Source organism: Passer domesticus, chromosome 1, assembly GCF_036417665.1.
Source record: "Passer domesticus isolate bPasDom1 chromosome 1, bPasDom1.hap1, whole genome shotgun sequence".
NCBI classification, from domain to species: Eukaryota; Metazoa; Chordata; class Aves; order Passeriformes; family Passeridae; genus Passer; species Passer domesticus.
The window spans coordinates 134,738,989-134,760,742 of record NC_087474.1 but is presented as its reverse complement, the minus strand read 5'-3'; the positions used below and the strand labels follow the sequence as shown (position 1 = coordinate 134,760,742).

The 21,754-nt window shown below is 38.7% G+C and overlaps 2 long non-coding RNA genes across 3 annotated transcripts in view; one reads left to right on the top strand and one right to left on the bottom strand.

The window, feature by feature from the left end:
• Positions 1–1,213: 1,213 nt before the first annotated feature.
• LOC135289653 (uncharacterized) lies at positions 1,214–13,255 on the top strand. Of its 2 annotated transcripts, none has more exons than XR_010352402.1 (4): positions 1,214–1,352; positions 3,478–3,555; positions 3,969–4,095; positions 13,108–13,255. It is a non-coding gene; the product is annotated as an uncharacterized LOC135289653 (long non-coding RNA). The 2 variants fall into 2 exon arrangements; XR_010352405.1 differs by lacking the exon at positions 13,108–13,255 and adding an exon at positions 7,075–7,360.
• A 1,284-nt stretch (positions 13,256–14,539) lies between these two features.
• The window catches only part of LOC135289643 (uncharacterized), a 32,289-nt gene continuing 25,074 nt past the window's right edge, over positions 14,540–21,754 (bottom strand). The window contains exon 7 of the long non-coding RNA XR_010352393.1: positions 14,540–14,736. This is a non-coding gene — a long non-coding RNA (uncharacterized LOC135289643). The remainder of the gene's footprint in view (positions 14,737–21,754) is intronic.

Sequence of the window (21,754 nt, the reverse complement as noted above, 5' to 3'; positions counted from 1 at the left end):
CCAGTGATACCCAACCACTCCACTAATTTCTAAATATAAATGTATTTGTGCTTTTGGTTAATGTGTCAAAAAAGCAATACACAATTTTCTACAGAAAAAAGTAGCCTAAAATTAATTCATACTCTTCCAGAGACACTCCGTAGGCAGTCTCCCCTCCTCAGAATGCCTTTACTCCAGTACTACCATATAACTCCCATGTGCCAAGGAGTTAATTCCTTTCTAGTCCAGGACTAACGTCATTGGCAGGTCAGAACAGAAACCACTCCGAACAACACAGAGGTTTAAATGACAGTAGAAACATTATTGGATTTTGGATTAGCAATCACATGAACAGGAGAACAGGAATTTGCAAGAGGGATTGGTTTTTTTGAGGATTATATTGGATTAGTATAAAGCAGGTTGCAGGGTAGATTGGGGCTGTAGCATACAGCAGTAGAATTCAATGGACCTGTTACCTTTAGGATAAGAACAGACAGATTATCTTTGACTGACAGGGAAGAGGCCGTGCTCAGATCTCAGTTGTGATGAGACCAGGTTTGAGAACAGTTGTGGGATGAGGAAAATGGGAAGAGGCAGAGAAAAAAGTAGGAGCATAGGACCCAAAGCCAAGACATCAAGTTCACTCTGACACAGTACACCGACTTCTGTGTTCTGTGATCTTCAATTACCTTGCTAAGGTACCATACAAGCCTTGGTGCTCTCCTGTACTCTCTCTTCTAAAAATGTTTCAGGAATTTGGATGAATTATAGCCCTTGTTACTACAAAAGAAAGTAATGACATTTTTCTGTTAGACTTTATAGACCTAAAACTGGCAGCAGGGATGAACATCTGCAAAAGATTCAGGAAAATCCTCATCACATACTGCAAAATGTTTTGTCTTTCTGATTTACTTACAATCTGAGTACTAAGTTAAGATCTTCAAAAAGTGTGATTTTTGGTTCTCTGTTTTCATTAGAATATATTCACTGAATGATTTTAAAAGGAAAATAACTTATAAAATGAATACTTGGTTGTTACTTCCTTATAATTTGTCAGTCTTGAAAACCTTTCTTCATATTGAAGAGCGAACCTAATTCGTTACTTTGATTGCACCTTATGAGTTTTTAATCCTTACCTTTTTTCCTTATTTAGACTTCTACATTTTCACCACTTCCACATGCTTCCTACACTATTTCAGGAATAGAAAATCCACAAATACCTGTATGTATAATTAACTGTAATGATGAGACCTCACTGATTTGACAAGATATTGTTCTTTCAGATCAGGACTGGGAGACCCTAAAAGCCTAAGCAAGGTACATATATGAAAATGAGGATATGAAGCAGAGCAAAGCTCTGTCAACAGAGACAGGTACAGACTGATATTCTTATAAATACTGTGACATTTATTCTGTATTGAATAACTTGTTTGTTTTATGTAGTCCAGTTTCAGAGCTTCATTGGAAGATTGTCGTGATGGGCAAAAAGTGATTATAAAGATTAGAAGATTATAAATTGTGGTGAAAGAAGGGGAATTAAAAAGGGTACTATAACACCAGTAAAAGTGAATTACTTATTTTGCATGTGATTTGATGGGAAATATTTAATAGAAACATCACCAATAGGCAGAAACTGATAATATGAGTTTGAATGTGAAAATATGTCATAATATATTCATGAAGGTGAAACACCTCCTACACATTTGGAGTAGTACTAATTATGCCTTCCAAAGCAGAACAATCCCTTATGGGCTGCCAGACATTTAGCAGATCATTGTCAGAGTCAGTTCTACAACTGCCTACTTTTGCTGAGGTATTACAAAATAAGACATCAGCTTGGCAACAGATATCTGCAGTGCCAAGACTAGAAAGGACAATACTAGCAGAGACAATAATGACAGAGAAGCACAACTGTGACTCCCAGAATCAAAAGAAGAACTGAGTCTCACATTCCCAAGCAAGAACAACTTACAGAGTAGCCCTTCCCCTAGCTCTCTGCCCTATCCCTTTCTTGCATTTTTTTAATCCCTTCTGCATGGACGTCTCAGATGCCCATGCAAAATAATTTAGCAAACAAAATTGATGATTTTGTTTCCTGTGTACCATTATGAACCCATCTGCAAAAGTCAGTTGCAATGAATCAGAACTAGGGAAAGGACTTTACCTAACTTAGGGAAAGGAGAGGGTCAAGAGCAGGGAGCTCCAACCACCCCAAAGCAAGCCAGTCCCTCTCCAGAGAGTTTTCAACATGTGTTGAACAGGTCAATGTAAAGGGAAACAATGGCATGGAGGAGAAACTTTAACTTATGGCAAAAGACGTCTTGCTTTACAAAGAGATATTGAAAGATGCAAAATTAAAACTAAGTAAGGTCAACTCCCATTGAAAATCTGTGACTGCTTAAACCACTGATTAAGTTTTAGATGGGGAAACATGTATTTCTGCCATCTTAAAAATGGTCCTAGTAAATGATTCATATCTGTTTTGTATTTTTTGATGTCTGTACTGTCTATAATGCTTCATGAGTGCCTGAACTGCATAGCTGATTTCCATGAGTTTACTATTCTTTGCCAGGTTAAAAAACAAACAAAAGAAAAGAAATCTCCCAGTATTCAGCACAATGCCCAGGCATTTCTTTATCTGTCATTTGGAGGTGAACAGGCTTCCCCCCAGCAAGCTTGTGCCCTCATTGCCTTGATCTGGGAATGCTGGGGTGGGAAGGGCATGGCTGGCAGTGCATGTCACCCAGAGCAGTGTGTTATTTCCAAACACAGAATAGGCAAACTCCTGGTGCATGGATCAGCTGGTGATAGCAGGAAGCTGGAAAGTTCTCCCAGCTTGGTAGAGACCAAGTGCCATGTTATAGCTCACCCCACTACTCCTGAGAACCAGTCTGAGAAATGTATCTTGGAAGATGGGTAGTATAGATTGCCTCCTTTAAGAGGTGTGAATATTCATGCACCAGCTCACAGGGGATAGACCATGCTGAAACCAAACCTTCAGAATAATACTGGCATATTACAGAATAATAATGGCAGAGGCATCTCCTAACGGGGGTCCACTATGAAGGAAACACTCATGCAAGTAACATATTTGTGAATTGAAATCTCAGGGACTTGGATGTCACCCCAAGAAAATTTTTCCCAAGTTTTGTGGTGCCCCACACTGCAGGAGTTCCATGTATGGTAAAACAGTTGTGCTTTCTGAAGGAAGCATATGTATTTTCTACTGCTTCAGTTATTGTACATCTTCTTCATGTTCTTCCTTGTTAAAATAGACTAAAACACTTCAAACACTTTCTTTTACAGAAGAATTTATTCTACAAATGCAGTAATATCCAATCTCAGTAGTTAATAGGCTTGGGAATTACAAGACATGGTGAAAGACGGGGGCTGAAGAAAAGAAGTGAGAAAATAAAGAAACAATAGAATTGTCAGGTTTTGCTTAGAGAGCTGCTGTCTTGGCTTGCTACCAAAGCTGTTATTTCTGTGTCTCTGCAGACGGAGGTGACATACACTGTGGATCTTGCATGTCATCCTGCCTAGACTTTGGAGGAGGCTCTGCACTGATTCATGCCTGTGAGAGACTGCATCTATTTTTATTTCCTTTGGATAAAATGTAGAAAAACTAATGTGTCTGTGAGAGTCATAGAGGTCATGTAGAAAATAAGAAACATGATACAGTTATTAATTTTCTTTTTTTTGTTTTAAGCCAAAACGTACATCTTCACAGAATATGAATATGTGAAACTTAAATTTCATGGTTACTGGAAATTCAAATTTAGAAATCAATGGAATATTCAAAGAAAATGCTCACACTGAGAACTTATTTTATCAATGAATTAGACCTAGATGGTTCTGTTCCTGTCTAAAATTCAAGTTGCAGGAGAATCCTTCCTAGATGTAAAGCATCATGAACAGAACCTCTAAGTTTCCTTAAGAGAGTGCATTAGCTGTTCTGAAAGATAAATAAAATGTTCTTTCCTTGACAGCACCAACCTTCATTTGTGCCATGTCTTGCAACACACAGTGTGATGGAGGTCTGTATCTCAGACTGTACTGCACCTAAAAAAAAATGGAGCATATGCCTGCAAAACCAATGAAATACGTCAAATTGAGGTAAGTATACCTATTCCAGACCTCAAAAGTGTGGGCACTGTTGGGTAGGAAATGCAGTGCCTGGAAGAAAAGGTTGGGTGCTTTCTTTGCTTAACCTAAAGTCCTTGATCTGCTTTGAGACATGGAACAAGACTTGGAGAGATTAGCTAGAGGACATATTTAGACAACGGTGCTAAGAGTCTTAACAATGCCAGGTTAGTGGAGCTGGGTGACATTTATAGCTCTACCCATTCTGTATCTATGCATCAAGTTTTCTCTTTAGGCAGTCATGGAAGGACATGCACTGTACGGTGCTTCTTACTGTTCTAGAGATGCACACAGATGACAGCTCACAGAAGTTTGCAGAAGAACAGAAGAATGATTTCACATATTAACAGGCATCATATAATGTAAATATATGTAAATATTCTCTTTTAAAAGAATAAGCCATGTGATTAGGCAGAAAGAGAGCTCTGTGGTATTTGAGTCTTTAATGAAGAGCAGAGAGATTTTATCAGCTCTTTGATGCAAAATTATCAAGGAGAGAGATGAAACTGAAAGACGAAATATTAGAGTCCCCTTTTGCTTATGTTGAAATCCCTCACCATAAACAAGTGGTGTACAGGTAGCAGATTTATAAAGCAAAATTATTATTAGAAAAGGAAATTTAATAAAGAAAACATATTAATTGAGTTGTTTGCAAAGTGTGCAATGGCTCATTTAGCAGTATGAAAATCTCAAGTCCATACATACGCATGCAATTTTATTTGTCCAGGTGAAGAAGGAATTGCCTTCCTTATGAAGAAAATAATACTCCTGAGGGGAAAATAAATGATGACATATAGAATGAAGCAAAAGCTGATAGACAATTAAATGAAAAATATTTTCTGTATCCTTTATATGAATTCAAAGCAGTATCTTTTTTCAATGTAACATGTCACATCAAGCCATAAGCACGATGGCCTGGGTAGCTGTTAGTTTGAAGTTGTTACTTAGCATGTTTTTATCCCACAGACAAATTCTGAGTTGATCCTTTCAGACTCTAAATGAAGGACAAAATCTAACCTTGAGCAATGCCCCATTTCTTATGTGTTTGTTCTGTCTTTCACTCTGTTATGTACTCAACAACAGAGGGTTTTGTTTTGCTTTGTGATGTTTTTCAGTTTTGTAGGGGGTTTGTTTGTTGGGTTTTTTTATCTAGGGATAAAGACAGACCCTAGGAACAGATGTCTCTCCCTTCTGTAAGATGGAAGTAAAGGTGGCTATAGGATTAAGTAACCCCTTTAGTTTGAGTTAAAAGCCAGTAGAGGGGAGCTGTCATTCTGTGCTTCCCTTTGCTCCCTGCTACGGAAGGATAGAAGGAGACATTGTAAGTCAAGAATTGCGAACACTGCAGGCCTTTAACAGGCTATAACATACACTGAGTGGCAGCACTCTACGCTCAGAAAACAGCTGTGCACACTGCTTCAATGAGAGGGTAAAACTGCAGGACTGCCTTGTCAGCAACTAAAGGTATCTCCTGCCTTAACAATATAGCCAGTGTATTGAGATTTCTTCATGCCATTCACAAAGAATTGCAGCAGCATGGAATCTACTATGCAAGAGCATGTTATGTGCCTGTGTGAGTTTATGTGTCTTTGCCAAAAACTTTGGAGGAAATTCTTTAGGGAAACTCTGAGGAGGAATAAACATTTCTATCTACCTTTAACCAACATGGCTCAGTTTTGTAACTGATTAATGTGGACTAAAAGAATCTTTTTTTTTTTTTAATAAAGCAGCTGTGTTTATCTTTTCTAATGTAATAGATTATATTTCCTAGTTTAATAGAGTGAACTCATTAGCTATAAAAATGTCTAATGCTTTAGAACTTACTGCCTTCCATGTCTTTTCCCATTTGTTTTAGGCAGACATGCACGTAACACCCCTCATCCAAGTAAATTTAATGTTGTGACAAAAAGTGACAGAAGTATATAAGTCCCAAGGTAGTATTCTTCTCAACCTCCTCTTTCATATTGCCAAGATATTAAATAAAAGAGGATTACTTACAGTGTTTGGCTAACAAAGGCTAACATAAAGAGACATCAAAAGAGTTTTGATAGTTGTATTTCTGTTTTTACCTGGAACTGCATGAATAATCCTAGCACACTGTTTCAGGATACTTAGAGGGACAGAAATTATTGTGATTAGGATAACATGTTGCTTGGAGAAAGGTCTCTGACAGATGTGTCATTTTAAAATGGTGGCAAAATAATCAAATAATAAAAATGTACCAAAACAAAAAAGATAGCAGAAGAAGAAATTTATGCCTTTTTAATCTCTTCAATTACATTTTTGCTGTTAATATAATGACATGGATAATTTTTGTTATACTTTAAATGTACCTTTTAAAGTTTTTCTAACATTACCACAAAGACAATTCTATTGTGCACCCTACTGTCAGAGAAATGCAGAGATTAATAGCAGAAATAAATTACTACTTAACAAGAAGCATAATTTCCAGACCCTGAGTGTATCCAGAAATACTGTTTCCCAAAAGAATGCTTGATCTCAAACATTTCATGGAAGGCATAAAGTACATTTGTCTAGAGGCTGTGCCGTGATATTTACCCATGACATTTCCCTGGTAAATTGAGTTGGAATATATTTCCAAGGTAAGGTAGCATTTCAGTTTTGCTTGATGTGTAAACATATTGACATAAAACATATCCACTTCAGTTTAAAGCAAATTCCAGTCCTAGAGTCAGTATGAGACTGCAGGAAATGAGTTGTACAGAAATTCATAGCTCCTAAATACAGTACATGTGCAGATTTTAGGGCTAGACAAGCAGGTTACAAATGCTGGTGAACAGTAAAGGAGAAGAACAGTTTTTATCACCTTGGGATCTAAAATCAAGCTATATCTGCATTAGAAGTTAGAGGGATACTTTGAAAAATAAAGGAAAACCTAGATATTTTAGTGACTAATTGATGCTGGGCCTTTGTATTTTATTTTTATCACAGGACAAATTAGCAGAAGACACTGCATAGGAAAGGTGCTTGGGAGGATGTGGAATGAGATACTTTGGTCCCAGCTACAGACAACTTGCTTACCTCAGCTTTTCAGATCTTCACAAGTTTAAAGCTAATTATAACCTTGTCAAAATGCAAGAAATTAAATCAAGACTTTAGATTGACTGCCAAAGCAGGCAATTAAATCCCTGAAAATGCTTATGGCAGCAATTTTTTTAAACTCATCTTCCCAGTAGACATTATCAAAGAGAGATGGTTTTTCCAAGTTCATTTAAAAACAGGCTGGTTATAACATACATAATAATAAAACATACACAAACAGTTCAAAATTTAGAATGTTTGTTTCCAGGGATAAGGTACCTCCCACCTTGCTGGTTCCTCTGTAATAAGTTCCCTTTAGTCTGAATATCAAGTCTGACCTTTTGTCCTTCTCTTCTGAAATGTTTGATATTTCCTGGATTTGTACTGGGAGTCTGGATACTTTGAGTTGCTCTGCCAAGTATCTGGAAAAGTAGAAGTGAAGTACAACAAAGCCTCACACAATTTAAAATGCTCAAAAGTCTTCATTCAGTCCCAGTTCAGGAAAGGAAAGTTTTAGAGGGATGAAGCTGATCCTTGACCTGAGTGTCCCTTTCTCTCCCCATTCCCAGCACAGTGCCCCATGGTGGAGCTGCTCTACCCCACACTATCCTAAGCTTGCAGGGTCTGCGTGAGGCTGTGTGTGCTGCTGCAGTTTCAACTAAACATGGAAAATAATGTGGTTTGTGAGGACATTAAAAAAATACGGTTCTATAATATGGCCATGTCTAAGGAGAGAGTAGAGGTGGTTGCTCAGGCTGCCTGTCCCTGTTCATCAGTACTGAGGCTTTGTTGTGACACTTCGGCATGACTGTGCAAGGTGGATCCTACATTTAAGCACAAGAGTGTCCTGTTTGCCTCTCCTTCCTCTCATGGCATTTGTAGATGGATATTCCTAACAGAAGGATCAGTCCTGAGTAAACAGAGGTGATTGTTCCTGGGAAGGTGTTCTAGCTAGAGAGGAGCAAGGAAGGCTGAGGACGTGTGTTTGCACTCACCCTACTGACCATCCCAAGCGGGGGGTCTCGCCAAGCAAGCCGCTCAATCCCATGCAGGGACACCAGATGCAGCACAGTGAGCTGCAGCTCCGACTGGGCTAAAGCTGTTCATCAGATCTAAGCCCTAACTCTATTCACAAACTCATTTCCAGAGCTCTGTGTTTATGACATTTAAGAAAAAAAAAATTGTTCAATACGCAAAGCAAGCACGAGGATGCGGTGACACTAAATCTTGCTGGGATGGCACCATATCTTCCTCTCTGTGGAGGAGGAAATCATGGGGCAGCACTGGAGCATCACTTTCCTGTGGGGAGCTGTGAAAGTGCTAATGGGGCCAGAAACTTCTAACCTTTTTCCCGCTATGTCATGGGCAAGTTTTGCAGTTGAGGTGAAATCTGTGCACTGGTATTATTATGATTCTTCACTAATGAGGCAAACCCTAAAGCACTAAGCAATTGAAGTGTCATGGCTTTCAGTGTTTTTTGTTTTTTTTTTAATGATTGCAAAAGTTTCTGCCTGATGGAACCCTTGGCAGCCCCAAGGAAAGTTGTTTTAAGATCCTTGCAACTAGACTGCAGAAACTCCAGGATATGCCTTGAGTGCGCCTGTGCCTAGGCATCCTCCACTCAAATCCCACAACAGACGTGTTCATATAATTTGTAAAACCTTTGCACTGACTCATCAGCACTTTATGTGCTCAGCTGGATAGAAATTCAGATCCTTCAGAGGATTTTCTTTACAAGGTTTATGAAAAATATGGAGAACAGCAAACACCTTTGTGCTACATTTGTTGATGGAATATTGTTTTCCTACTGACTGGAGCTTGAATTAAACCCGATTACTGAACTAAATGTACATGTTGTATTTGTCGGTTTCTGATAATGGATATCTTCATGTTATATCTCCTAATATTAAATCAAATGGGACAAATGCACCGTGGTGAAATTCAAGCCTTCATTTAAAAACAACAAGGATCAAATACTCCAAAGGATGGACTCCAAATGAGAAAACAATGAAGACATAACTTCAGAAGGAGTAGGTACAATAACAGTCCTTCTGGACAAAACTAATTACAAGATTATTTTATTTGAATTGAAATTATGAAGAACAACTTATATTAATGTCTTGAATTGTTTAGCTCTTCATATAAAATAATAATCAAATAAACAAATTCCAGAAGCTGGACTGCTGAGGAAGTGGGGGAAGGAAGGAAGGAAGGAAGGAAGGAAGGAAGGAAGGAAGGAAGGAAGGAAGGAAGGAAGGAAGGAAGGAAGGAAGGAAGGAAGGAAGGAAGGAAGGAAGGAAGGAAGGAAGGAAGGAAGGAAGGAAGGAAGGAAGGAAGGAAGGAAGGAAGGAAGGAAGGAAGGAAGGAAGGAAGGAAGGAAGGAAGGAAGGAAGGAAGGAAGGAAGGAAGGAAGGAAGGAAGGAAGGAAGGAAGGAAGGAAGGAAGGAAGGAAGGAAGGAAGGAAGGAAGGAAGGAAGGAAGGAAGGAAGGAAGGAAGGAAGGAAGGAAGGAAGGAAGGAAGGAAGGAAGGAAGGAAGGAAGGAAGGAAGGAAGGAAGGAAGGAAGGAAGGAAGGAAGGAAGGAAGGAAGGAAGGAAGGAAGGAAGGAAGGAAGGAAGGAAGGAAGGAAGGAAGGAAGGGTATCTTTGGCATATTGGAGCTGAATTTGTATGTTGCAAACATATCTAAAAGCTGAAAAACTGATTTACCCAAACACACTTTTGAAAGTCATTTGAAAATGGAGCATAAGGCTTACCCACATGTTGAAGCCTGAGCAGCCATGCACATAACATCTGCAGTGCCTGTGCTTTAAGGGGCCTCAAAAGTCTACATGTCCCAATAAATCCACAACAATAAGTCTTAGGCATTTTTTGTTCTTATGCTTCGAGGAACAAATACCTTTATCAACTTTCTTTGGCATCAGTTAATGCTTGTGAGCAAATTCTCTCTTTTCTCTTTCCATTTTCCTTCCTTCCTTCCTTCCTGACAAGTTGATATGAAGTGGTGAGCAGCCCTCTACTTTGAGTGCAGAGAGTGACATTCAGAGCAGCACTGCCTTTGGGTAAAATTGCCTTTCATACAGGCTGGATTTTAGATTGCAAAACTATATTAAAAAAAAAAAAAAGAAAAAGAAAAAAAAAAGACTGCATGCCAGCGAACACTTATATTTTTACATATAATGCGTGCTAGAAATTAGTTCTTTCTTCATGTTCCCTCCAATTTTAAAAGCAGCTATTAAGTCTGTCAGTCCTGGAGCAAGGGATTAAAGAGAAATTGCATGGGCAAAAAGAGCTTGTGAAATGTGTTGATTAACAATCTTGGTGAGTTCTGTCCATGGAACAGGGACAACAACATGGTCTATCCTTGGCACATCAGGACAAGGTACAGAGAGTTCAGTCACTAGTCATATCAGCCTTTACTCTGGATACTGATATTTTAATCATCGCTGCTAATTATGGCTTTGCATTATGTTTATCAGCCCATGATAAGTGGAATAAAAAGGCCATATTCCCTTTCATAAGCCCTCACAGAGCCATCAGAAGTAACTTTCGATTGCCAGTGATCTGAAAAATATCAAAGCAAATTCCTAGAAGCAAAGGAAGGTAAGTCCTCTGATCCTTTCTCACACACAGCCCATTGTATGGGTTTGAGATTCCTACAGTCAACTCTACTTTTTCCAGATGTCCACTGGGCCATTCCTTGCAGAGCAGAGACTGAAATGCAAAGCCAACACACCAGTGCTGTGCTTGAGGACAGATCTAGGTCAGTGGGGAAAAAATACTTTTACATGTATACATATTTTTTGAGTCCAATAAGGATCTTCAAAGAGCTGTGAAATGCAGAAAAAGAAGTGCAGAGATAATGAAAAAGGACATTATAAATCTTTGAAATCTTTGGACCTGCATCTGACTTTCTCTGAGGGAAGCAAGTAATGTGGTTGTCTTGTTTGGCACAGAAATTCACAGCCTCTTTTGTACATGGAGCTCCTTCTTTTGCCTAGCCAGGTTAAATACCAACATGACCAGGAAGGTAAAATTATAATCAAGCTCCTTCTGATCTGGAGAAAAATTATTTTGTCTTGAATCAGTTTTCCTTATTATTAAAACACTTTGGATTTATACAGTATTGTGGATCTGAATGACTCCTTACAAGGTCATATAGGAAATCCCTCTTTGCCACCCTTTGTCTGGCAAAGAGGCAAATTGTGGAGAAAAGACATGTAGAAGGGCTGTCAGTTTGCTGCTCATAGGATTGCTGTGGATTCTTATCTGAAAGTTTTCCTTGTTCCCCTTTGTCAACTCAGACAACAAGCAAGCAAGTAAACTGCAGGTAAGGAAGTAGTCACATTTAGCTATGTGGTTCTTAGTGATTCCCATGAGGAAATGTTCTGTGCTGCAGCTGCTGCAGTACTGACAACAGTAAATAATGTCCATTTTAGCTTATTGGAATGGGATTATCATACAAGAAAAGATTGTGAGAAAAATAGAGCTGGTAGATGCCAAGGAGTACTCTCCCAAGAAAAGTATTTGAACACATAGAAGAAATGGCTGAGGTTTCCAGAAAGCCAAGGATAGAAAATGAGACCAAATATGTCTCCTGAGAGATTAGAGAGTCTGGATCAGAAATGTCCTATGAAGCTGACACACGTGGGAGAAGAAAAGCTGAGTAAGGGTATTGCTGTCAGCTGCATGTCAGTTGCTGCAGAGAGCAAAACCCCAGAGCTGCTTCTGGGGAGGAACTGAACAGCAGACTGTGCACAGAGTGGGATGGGAAAACAGAGAGAAATGCTGGATCAATGATTTGAACTGCAAATGGCCAAAATGGATTAACAGAGTGCTGAGTTTTCCACAGGCCCTGGACTGAGAATTGCAGGAGCTAGTGCAAAGCCAGTAAGTGCTGACCCTTCGGGCAGGGTGTGAAGGAAGCTGCCTGTACCATAACCAAGTGCACACTCTCAAGGCACTGGGGATTCTGTGGCATTCAGTGACACAGCAAGCTGCTGTAGAAGCAGCTATCAGTGCTGGGGTGGATGGTAGGGCAGTACAAGTTTTCATTGCAAAGGCACTGCTCTAGATGTTGATGGAATATTCTTTGTTTCTTGAATTTTTCTGTCACCCCATCAAAACCATGTGTTACATGCATTCTTAGTCAAGGGCCAGCTTTTTATATGTGATCATTTTAAATTAAATTGAAAATGTTAAGCACTGCAAACTAGTGTATAGGATATCAAAGCCTAGAGTTCACCACGCACATGTTAATGCCTACTTTAGGCAGTGAAGTACTTAGGATTTTAATTCACTGCCAAAAAATGCTGTTAAAACAAGAATCTGTGGGCTTAGCAGGAAGGTAAGAATCAATATTAGAAATATGCCAATTCAACATGGTAATGAAAATGGGGCGTAATTAAAACCCACTCTGAATGCTGGGTTTGTTTTTATTTGGTTTGGGGCATTGATTTCTTAATTACATTGTCATCTCTGCACTTTTACCCCAGTACTTATGTTGTCTTACGTCTCTGTTATTTCTGGAAAATTTCAGTCAATAATAGATTACTAGAAGCCTTTAAATTATACTTTCCCTTCCATCCTATAAAAAGGGGAAATTTTTATCCACAGGAAAATATTCTAGCTTTGTCAAGCTAAATCACGATTTCTGAATCATGGCATAGCACACACAACATATGTCCCTTGTTTTGGAGTGAAATGTCACTATGCAGAACTTTGCACTTCACTTAACTGTCTTCAGCAGTAGCAGTAGATGGCAAGGTTTATTTTAGGTGAATGCTGAAAAATGAAGGAGAGGCCTCACAAGCTTAAGACTGCAAAGGAAATCTTGGCACAATCCTCACAGAAGGACCAGCTGTTTGCAAAATATTTTATCCTTAGATGACTTATGAAAGTCTGTTTACCTACAGATGGATTTGTGGTGTCTCGTATTTTGACAGATGATCAATAATGGATTTTGTAGCAATAAATGCAGACTGATTATTCTAGTGTTAGCTGAGATGCCTTAGGGCATTTGAGACATCAACAGTATGAGCTGTGCCCCACAAGTCTTCAGAAAACTCATGCCTTTCTGGAAGAACAGCTGAAGACCAGGTGAGAAATCCTAGGGATCTTTAATGATATAAGACTGTCTTTGGGCAAATTAATTGAGCCCAGAGGTATCATTATTAACATAATTGTGTATTTTTGCTACAGGAAGGTACTATATCTGCAAAGACATTCTTGTGAGTTTAAAGAAGATGGCACAACATTAACTTTAAATTCTTATCTGTTTGGTAATTCTAGATAGAGGTTGAAATCTGAAGATAATGACTCAAAAATCTGTGTTGCAAATAGAAAACTGCATTTTACTTGGCTATAGTGGAGGAGAAAATCCCAAATTTACAATGCAGCACATGCTGTTGTCTCTCTGGTTGGGTTCTTCTCTGGATATATTAAGTCCCAATATCCCTCAGCTTTTTAATATTTCATCATACTGAGTTCAAGCAGATGCAAGTGGATGGCTGTGCAGGCTCTGGAGTGCTGCTCCTTCCAGGATGACATTTACTGGCATGGCAGGTCTCCAAGGCTGTTCCCTGAGTAACATGGAGAACAGGTGCTGTGTAACCTGAATTGGTTTAGCTGTAGTAAAAGCATTCATATCAAAGAGCAAACATTGCTGAAAGTCCATATTCTGGTTTACCTACTGTATAACTTATTCAAAGACTGTACTGGGAAGCACTTGTTGTTTGAGCACATCCCTAAATTAAAACCCTCTCTGTACTGTGACAGTAATGACAGCCAGTCCTGCTGTATATATTACATCTGTAAGACTTTTTCTAGGTGGTTCTAAAGTGTTCATTCCTATGTATCTTCACCAGTGTATTTAACATTGTAGGGCATGTAACTGAACACAAGTGGTAAAGACAAAATGGTTTCTAAAAACAATTAAGGCCGGGTAAAATATCACAGGAGATGCTTTGGCAATCTAATCCTCATTTACTTGAGCATTGACCCTCTGTTACAGCGTTGAGGCAGCTGCTGTCCTGTCTGGGACATGAGGTCTCCAGAGCAAGGTCATACTTTCTCCAGCTGCTTTTTGTTTATCCACAGAAAAGGAACAAAGTTTTTTTTTTTTACATTAATAAGAACTAAACAAAATTGTTAGGGTCAGTGAAAAAATGTGCCAGCTTAGTAGACAGAGCACTAGGTGATCTTCTGGATACTTCACAATCTGTCTCTAGCTAGTCTTTGGATTACTGTTGTTTCACCTCTTTAATCTTGTGTACAACAAATGAGGACACAAATATATTTTGAGAACATTAATATATCAGAATGAGGTATTACATACATGGTAGAATTTAAGAAACTTACATGTTATTATAAAACAAACTAAATGGAAATACTACAGGCTATCTTGAGGTTTCCAGACTCAAGTGCTTTTTTGTGACATTGCTTGTTTGGATGCCAGCTCTTCTCATCAGGAATTATTGTGCCCAGCAGTGTAGTTGATAAGCTGAGTAATGCATCTGAAGGAAGACCACATGGCTAAATTTCGCCCTTTATTTCTTTCTGAAGGTATATGTGGCCTAAAAATAGATTAAGAACAGTGGCAGAGGTATAAATAAATCCTTCTTTGGCATAATCTACCACAGCCATAACAATTTTCCGGCTTTCTGTACTATTCTTTGCCCCTTGTCTATGTTTCTGTCAAAGTAAAATGTGAGGTATGGGGAAGTGATCTATGATTGAGCTAGTCAACTAACAAGAAAGGAGAAAAGAAACTGCTTCTTTTGTGGTGTTAATGGAGAAATTAAATGTAGTCCTAAAAAAACCCCAGGATTTAAAGACTGCATTCAAGGCAGTGTTCAAGGTCAGGTTGGATCGGCCTTTGAGCAACCTAAGATAGTGGAGGATATCCCTGTGGATGTCAGAGGAGGGACTAGATGATCTTTGAAGGTCCCTTCTGACCCAAATCACTCTCTGATCCTGTGATTCAGGCATAAATCTATAGCTTGGGGCTGGTACTCATAATGTTCAATCTTTGTTGTGATGAAACTAATATTGTAGTCAGTGGGACAAATCCTTTTGTGCACTCATGAGATGTAGATCCAGAGCAGTTACATTGCTTTTCACAGAGGAAGAATAGCAGTACAATTTGGGGCAATCAGTTATTAGGATTTGAGACTGCCCTTTAAACACAGCTTATTGATTAACCAAGCTATTTCTGTACCACTTGCTTCATGGATTTGAAAAATTAAAATTAGGTTGAAAGAATCAATGCAATTTATTATCTGCTTCCTCAGGATTGATGGTCAGGATTTAATTTGACAGTAATCTATATAAGAAAAAGATTTTACTATAAGATTATTTCTACTGAACCCCTTTCCTATTGTGGTTACTTTAATTAAATACCAGAAAATCTCTTGGGAAAAAATGCTACAGTGCAACTAAGCACTATTGTTATTTCTGCTATTGATTACATTGTGTCTTAGTTTTTAATAATTTATTATGGATTAAGAAAAATCCATACAAATCATAAAAGAGATGCTAGTTCTGTTATTGCATTTGCTGTAAACTTTTAGATAGAATAACACAAGAGCATGCATGTATTATTACAGTTTAGTAGGTCATTATTTCTTTTTGGTGCCTACATTATATTTTACATTTTTGGCCTGCTTTCAGAATATTTTTTATATAGGCAAAGTAGACCTAATTTGACAGATCTTTATATTGCTTTATTTTTAAACCTTCCCTTTGGAAATTTTCAGGATTTAGCCAGTCAATGAGTTTTCAGGACATTTTAGCAGAATTCAGTAACTCTTCTGGCAACACGATGAACATCACTTGAACTATCCGTATTTTTCTGTTCTGAACAGCAATCACCAGCATATTACACATTCTTATATAAGCATTTATTTTAGTTCTGTTGATAAAAAGTAGGAAATTAAAGAACAAAACTGTTTCCATTGCAGTCTTTCCCTGTAAGACTTCCCTGCAATCATGGTGATTTTTTACAGTGATATAGAGAACTGCTCATGTGAATCTCGTAGAAATTCTATTTCTCCCAAAGGTCTCTGAAGGATGATATGGTAAACGTTCTTTAAGAAAGCCTTCAGACTTGACTTCCCTTTGTGCTTCAGAATCAAGAATTGTGGACACCCCTCAGTCAAAACTGAAGTAAGGTGTCCACAGGCACAAAAAAATCTTAGACTGTAAAATCTAAAAACTTCCATCCTTTCAGTACTGTTCCACGTCAAGCTTACATTAGGCCAACAGTGAGATAGAATGAGAAAATAGAGAATTGTTCAAATAACCTAAGTACTTTGAAAACTTAGTTTGCTGAGTCAGTGGAGGTTTTTATACAACATAGACTCTTTTCTGATTCAATAACTTATCATAAATTTTGCTTGGATTCCAGAGACTCATGCAAACTATACCATTGATCCTGCAATCAGATTAAGTCCTGACTCTTAAACTGATGGGAAGGCCCATATCTTTTAATTAAATTCTGAGTGTAGACTGTTCTGATATACAAATAATCTCTAACCAATCCAAAGCTGGAATTGTATCTCACTAGAAATGTGATCCTTTAATTTAAGGAGCCTAATTCTATGCTCTCAGCAACTGCTTTCCTCTAATTGTTTGAGATCAAGTGCTCAATGCTTCCCTGCTGTCTCAGTGCTTGACTGTCTGTTTGATGTCTGCTTGCCTACTAGCCAAGGAGAGTCTGCAGCTCTCAAAGTGAACAATTCACTGCGCCAGTGATGCTCAAAAATGCCTCTGATTTGTACGGTGATGGCAAACAGGTGAAGACTAAAATATATTAAAAATAATTATTGCAATAATATTAATCTTTTAATCATTCTAAGGAAAAAATCATAGTACTTTTTAAAAGATTAATATACTAGATGAAAGAGCTGTCACTGGAGACAACATGAACTCCCATGGTTAGAAACAGTGTGTAGTCACTCAGATGCACAACAAAAAAACATATTGGAATACAGTTTGATAAGTGACAAGGTCTTCTGGGTCATTCTGAATTGCAATATGTAACAAATGCAGCCATCTCTGAGTTTGGGGATTTTTTTTGTTTTGTTTTGTTTTTGTTTGTTTGTTTGTTTGTTTTTCTTTACTGTGATATGAAATAGTTGCCTGAAAAAAAAGTAAGTTATGGGACTGTGAAACCTGAAAGGATGTTGATTCTGAGTTTTGGAAGAACGTTTACAATCATGAGTTCACTTACAATATGTTTTCTGTATCAAAATGTTTCTTGGTTTTCAAATGGAAAAAGTATTCAATTCCTGGATTAAAAAGTTATTTCCTGACCTTCATTTTAAATAACACTAGCATGAAATACAGGTTTCATCTTCACAGGGTCCCTGGAGAAAGACAGGCTAAACTACCCCCTAAGGACTACAGTCTCTCTCCAGAGATTATAGAGGGATTCCCTATGTCCAGTTAGGACTAGATGCTTTTTGAAGATGATTATTATAATTATCTTATTCCATGTTAGTTTGACCCAGAGAATATCTTTTAAAATCTATTCAGTTAAATTTTAAAATTGCACAGAGAGAGAACCAATGACATTGTCAACATGTTTTGTTGTCTTACCATTTAATTCCATCATTTTGACTTTTCTGTTTGATTTATGGCTCAGCAGCAGCTTCCAGCATTTGCACTCATATGTTAATTTAAGAGATATCAAATATATCTTCTCTAGGAAAGTCTTGGTTTGAAAAGACAGGTGTCTGCTAAGGAAGGCAGCAGCCTCTCTTGGAATGGAAAATGTAAACCCCCTCCCTCTGAATAATTATAATTTTGAAATTAAGGGGCTCTCAGGCAAAGATATAGGAGTAAGAATAACATTTCTTTATTAGGAAAAATAAAAGTAAAAATAAAAATGGAAATAGTAATTTAGTAATACAAAACAACTCTGACAGAGAATATGACCTGACACCCTGTGGGTCAGGATGTTGGCAGCAGTCTGATTAAATGGTGACTACAGCTGTTCTGAGAATACAGTGGAAAAAGCTGCCTGTGGTGTTCCAATTCTCAGATTATATCCAAGTTGAATGCTTGGCTCCTCCCCCTGGGCAAAGCATCTCACAATGGGATGATGTCATTTTATCAGTCATGCAGTGACACTCAATGGCCTATTAACAGATGATATCTCCCCAGCGGGAGGATTGGCTGTGGAAGAGATAAAGAAAACTGCCCCACCTGGTTTTAACAGGTGGTCCAATTAACAGAAGAAACTGCCCCACTTCTAACAGATGGCCATAGAATGCATACCCCTGGCCACATCTTGCATTTGCAACCTAAGACAGGGAATGCAATCACAGATTCATCACCTTACCTTCTCCTTATTCACAATCCTTCAAGGTGTGTAGTGGGAACCTGAGATTTCCTAAATTATTCCAAAGAGTTTTGCTTGCTGAAGCTCTAAAATATTTGGTATTTTACTATTTCAGAGGACTCCCTTTTTTTAATGTCCTGCATATATCACTCCCTGAGGCACTCACACCAGAGGTGAGGGAGGGACTCCATAGTTTACACAAGCTTTACCTCTCCTCCAGATCAGGTGCAGACCCTTCAGATCAATCTGTCAGAGTCCTCTCTTTACTTGAGCACATGCAGAGAAGAGTCTATGACAGGGCCGTGGTATATGAGGAAAGGGGTATTTGGTTTATTTAAGTGGATTTCAAACTTCTATTTTAGGAATCCTGGAGACTTAAACTCTGTGTGTTTATGTGCATTTATGTGTGTATGCAATTCCTCTGATAAATAATAACCTTCTCTAATAGTAATACAGTGATCACAGGAACATAATCTGTTCTCCTCAGGGAGAACTCACTAAGACCAGTAAAATTTTTCTCAAGATAAGGGCTTCATCTTCAGATGAACAGTTTACAAGTTTTCTGTGTTTCTAATGATTTTAAAACAGAGCTTGATCATAACATAATTTTTATTTGCTATGTTTTTGTGCAAAAACCCCAAACCAAAACCAACTGCAAACAAATCTGTCAAGTTTACTTTTGGTTTCAGTGTCCTTGTTCGCTCCTACTGCATAAAAATCATGAGGGATTTTCTGTTGCTATATTGGCCCAGGTGTCATCAAAGTTTCATTATGTTTCCTTTCCTTGCCAAGTTTAAAGGAATTTCCTTGAACAGAAGTCATCCTTGGTGAAAAATATTGCTAGACACATGGAAAAACATATCCTGAATGTTTTGCATCAAACAAGTTTTATTTGTGCTTTCTGTCTGCATATTAGTCTCTCTGTGTGTATGTAAACTTTCCATAAGTACACAAACCCTGGAGACACAGGAGCTCTTTACTGTGGGTTTAGCTAACTGGGTGGACAGTGTGTACTCAAGTTCTGCATTAAAATGCAGCAAAATTCCTCAAATCTGAACAGAACCTTGGGGAAGTTTGAATTTGTGTAAGTTCTTGCTAGCTTAAGTACTCTCGGAATCAGTTCCGACAAAGTACATTGATTATAACAAGCTAAGGATGCATTAATTGATCTTTAGTGCAGGCACAGAATAGCTTTAGTCATACCCTTAGTCAAGAAGTAGTGTAGCTTCATGTCAATAGCCAATTAAAAATGCTTTTGGCCTATGCTAATTCTTGAACTGCCACCAGAAGGACTCTGAGAGAGTATTAACTGGACTTACTAAAACACACCAAGATAAGTATACAAAATCAAGTGCCCAGAATTGTTGCCCCCAATGTTTACTTTACTTTTACATGCAGAGCATAAGATGATTAAAGTTTTGAATTATTAATTCCCTACTTGTGATTTTTATAAATAGTATGTGCTCTCTCCCTCTTACTTTATATGGTGTTTAAATTCCCTGTGATGAAACTGGCTTGACTGTTATGCAGTGAGCCCTCAAATTCACCAGACTCTTTCAAAAAAATTAAAGATACAGCCCAGTGTTCTTCATAAAACAACAAAAATGTTCAAAAACTGTTTCTATTGCTTTGGAGTCATAATGAGTATATTTTCAATAATGGTTACCATGTTTCCTTGCTTTTGGCCATAGATGACTTAGTAAAAAATAAGAAGATGTTGGGGGTTAGGTTTCTTTCCTTTTGTTCCTTTTTACTTAGGGAATTTTTTCCCATAATTGCTAGGAAACACTAACAACTGGGTACTTAAGAAAAACAAAAGAAGTGGCCAAACTCAGGGGAGGAGTGCATCTGGTTGAACTTCTCTTATCTGGGAGTTTCTCTCCAAGGGATAGAGACAGCATAGGAATTGGGCTGATAAAAGACAGGGCTGGTGCTGCTGAGGGCTCTCTCTGTGTCTCGGCTTCTGAGAAAGGTGGTCGAAGGTGCTGCTTGGAGAAGGGAATTCACTGCTGCTGCCAGAACTCAGCCCAACCCTGTTTCTTCTGCCATATCATGAGAGATATGCTTGTAAGAGCAGCCACTGAACTAGGACCTTATCAACACCCACCTCACTAAAAGAGGGACCCATCACTGTGTGCTCAGGTGCCCAGGATCCTGAGCTTGTCTCTCCCTGCCCTGTTGGGAGCTGGGTTGCTGCTCTCCCACCCCTGATGTTTCTTTGGCACTGCTCCAAGTGTTCACTGCACTGTAGCCCTGCACCCGCTGCCTGCTGATACACCTTGCAGTCCCAGTTTGCTGTTTTTCCAAGAGTCCTGAGGGGGCACTGGGATCGGCTGTCCCTGGGGGTTTGTGAAACAAAGCCTCTCCTCCATCCCTTCCCGTCTGGACCCAGCCACCATTACCACGTGCTCTCCATGCCCGCAGCACAGCGCCCCCTGCAGCCCTGGGGGAATCACTGTGCTTGCCCCGCCCACTGGGAGCCAGCAGCGCCCCTGCTGGCTGCGAACGGAACTGCAGCACAGGGGACGCGCCTGTGGCTGAGAGAGGGGCTGGGGCTGGGTTCGTGTTCTGGCTGGTGTTAGTGCCACAGCTGTTGTTTGTTTGCTTTATCATGCCTACCAGTAAAGAACTGTTATTCCTATTCTCATATCTTTGCCTAAGAGCCCCTTAATTTCAAAATTATAACAATTCAGAGAGAAGGGGTTTACATTTTCCATTCCAAGGGTGGCTCCTGCCTTCCTTAGCAGACACCTGTCTTTTCAAACCAAGATACAAGATAATACACAAATCAGTATCAACCAACAAACTTAATGTAAAATGCTTCAGGAACTAGTCACCACAGTGCCTGTACCACTAGCAATGAAGGCTAACATCACAGGGTACATGAAAGACAAGTATATAAACTATTTTTTAAAAGATGAGAAAAAGTGTTCCAAAGAAGAATCTATAGCAAATTGCTAAATGGTACACTTGCAAGCTCTCAGGGGGAAGGCTAATGCTAAGCAGCAAGCACTATGGATGTCAAGAACAAAACTTATCAAACTAATCCTTTGTGCTCCTCAGTCGAACTTGAGCCAGCATTACTATGATTTTCAAGACAAACCAACAACAAAGGCTAATTTTAGCTCTTACTTAATTAGTTATTGTTGTGTGTTATATCTGACGGAAAATTACTGCATTCTGTTTGACATTGGTGAGGCCAAGCTCTTCACTTAAAAATTACATTGGCTTTTATCTACCATACTTTG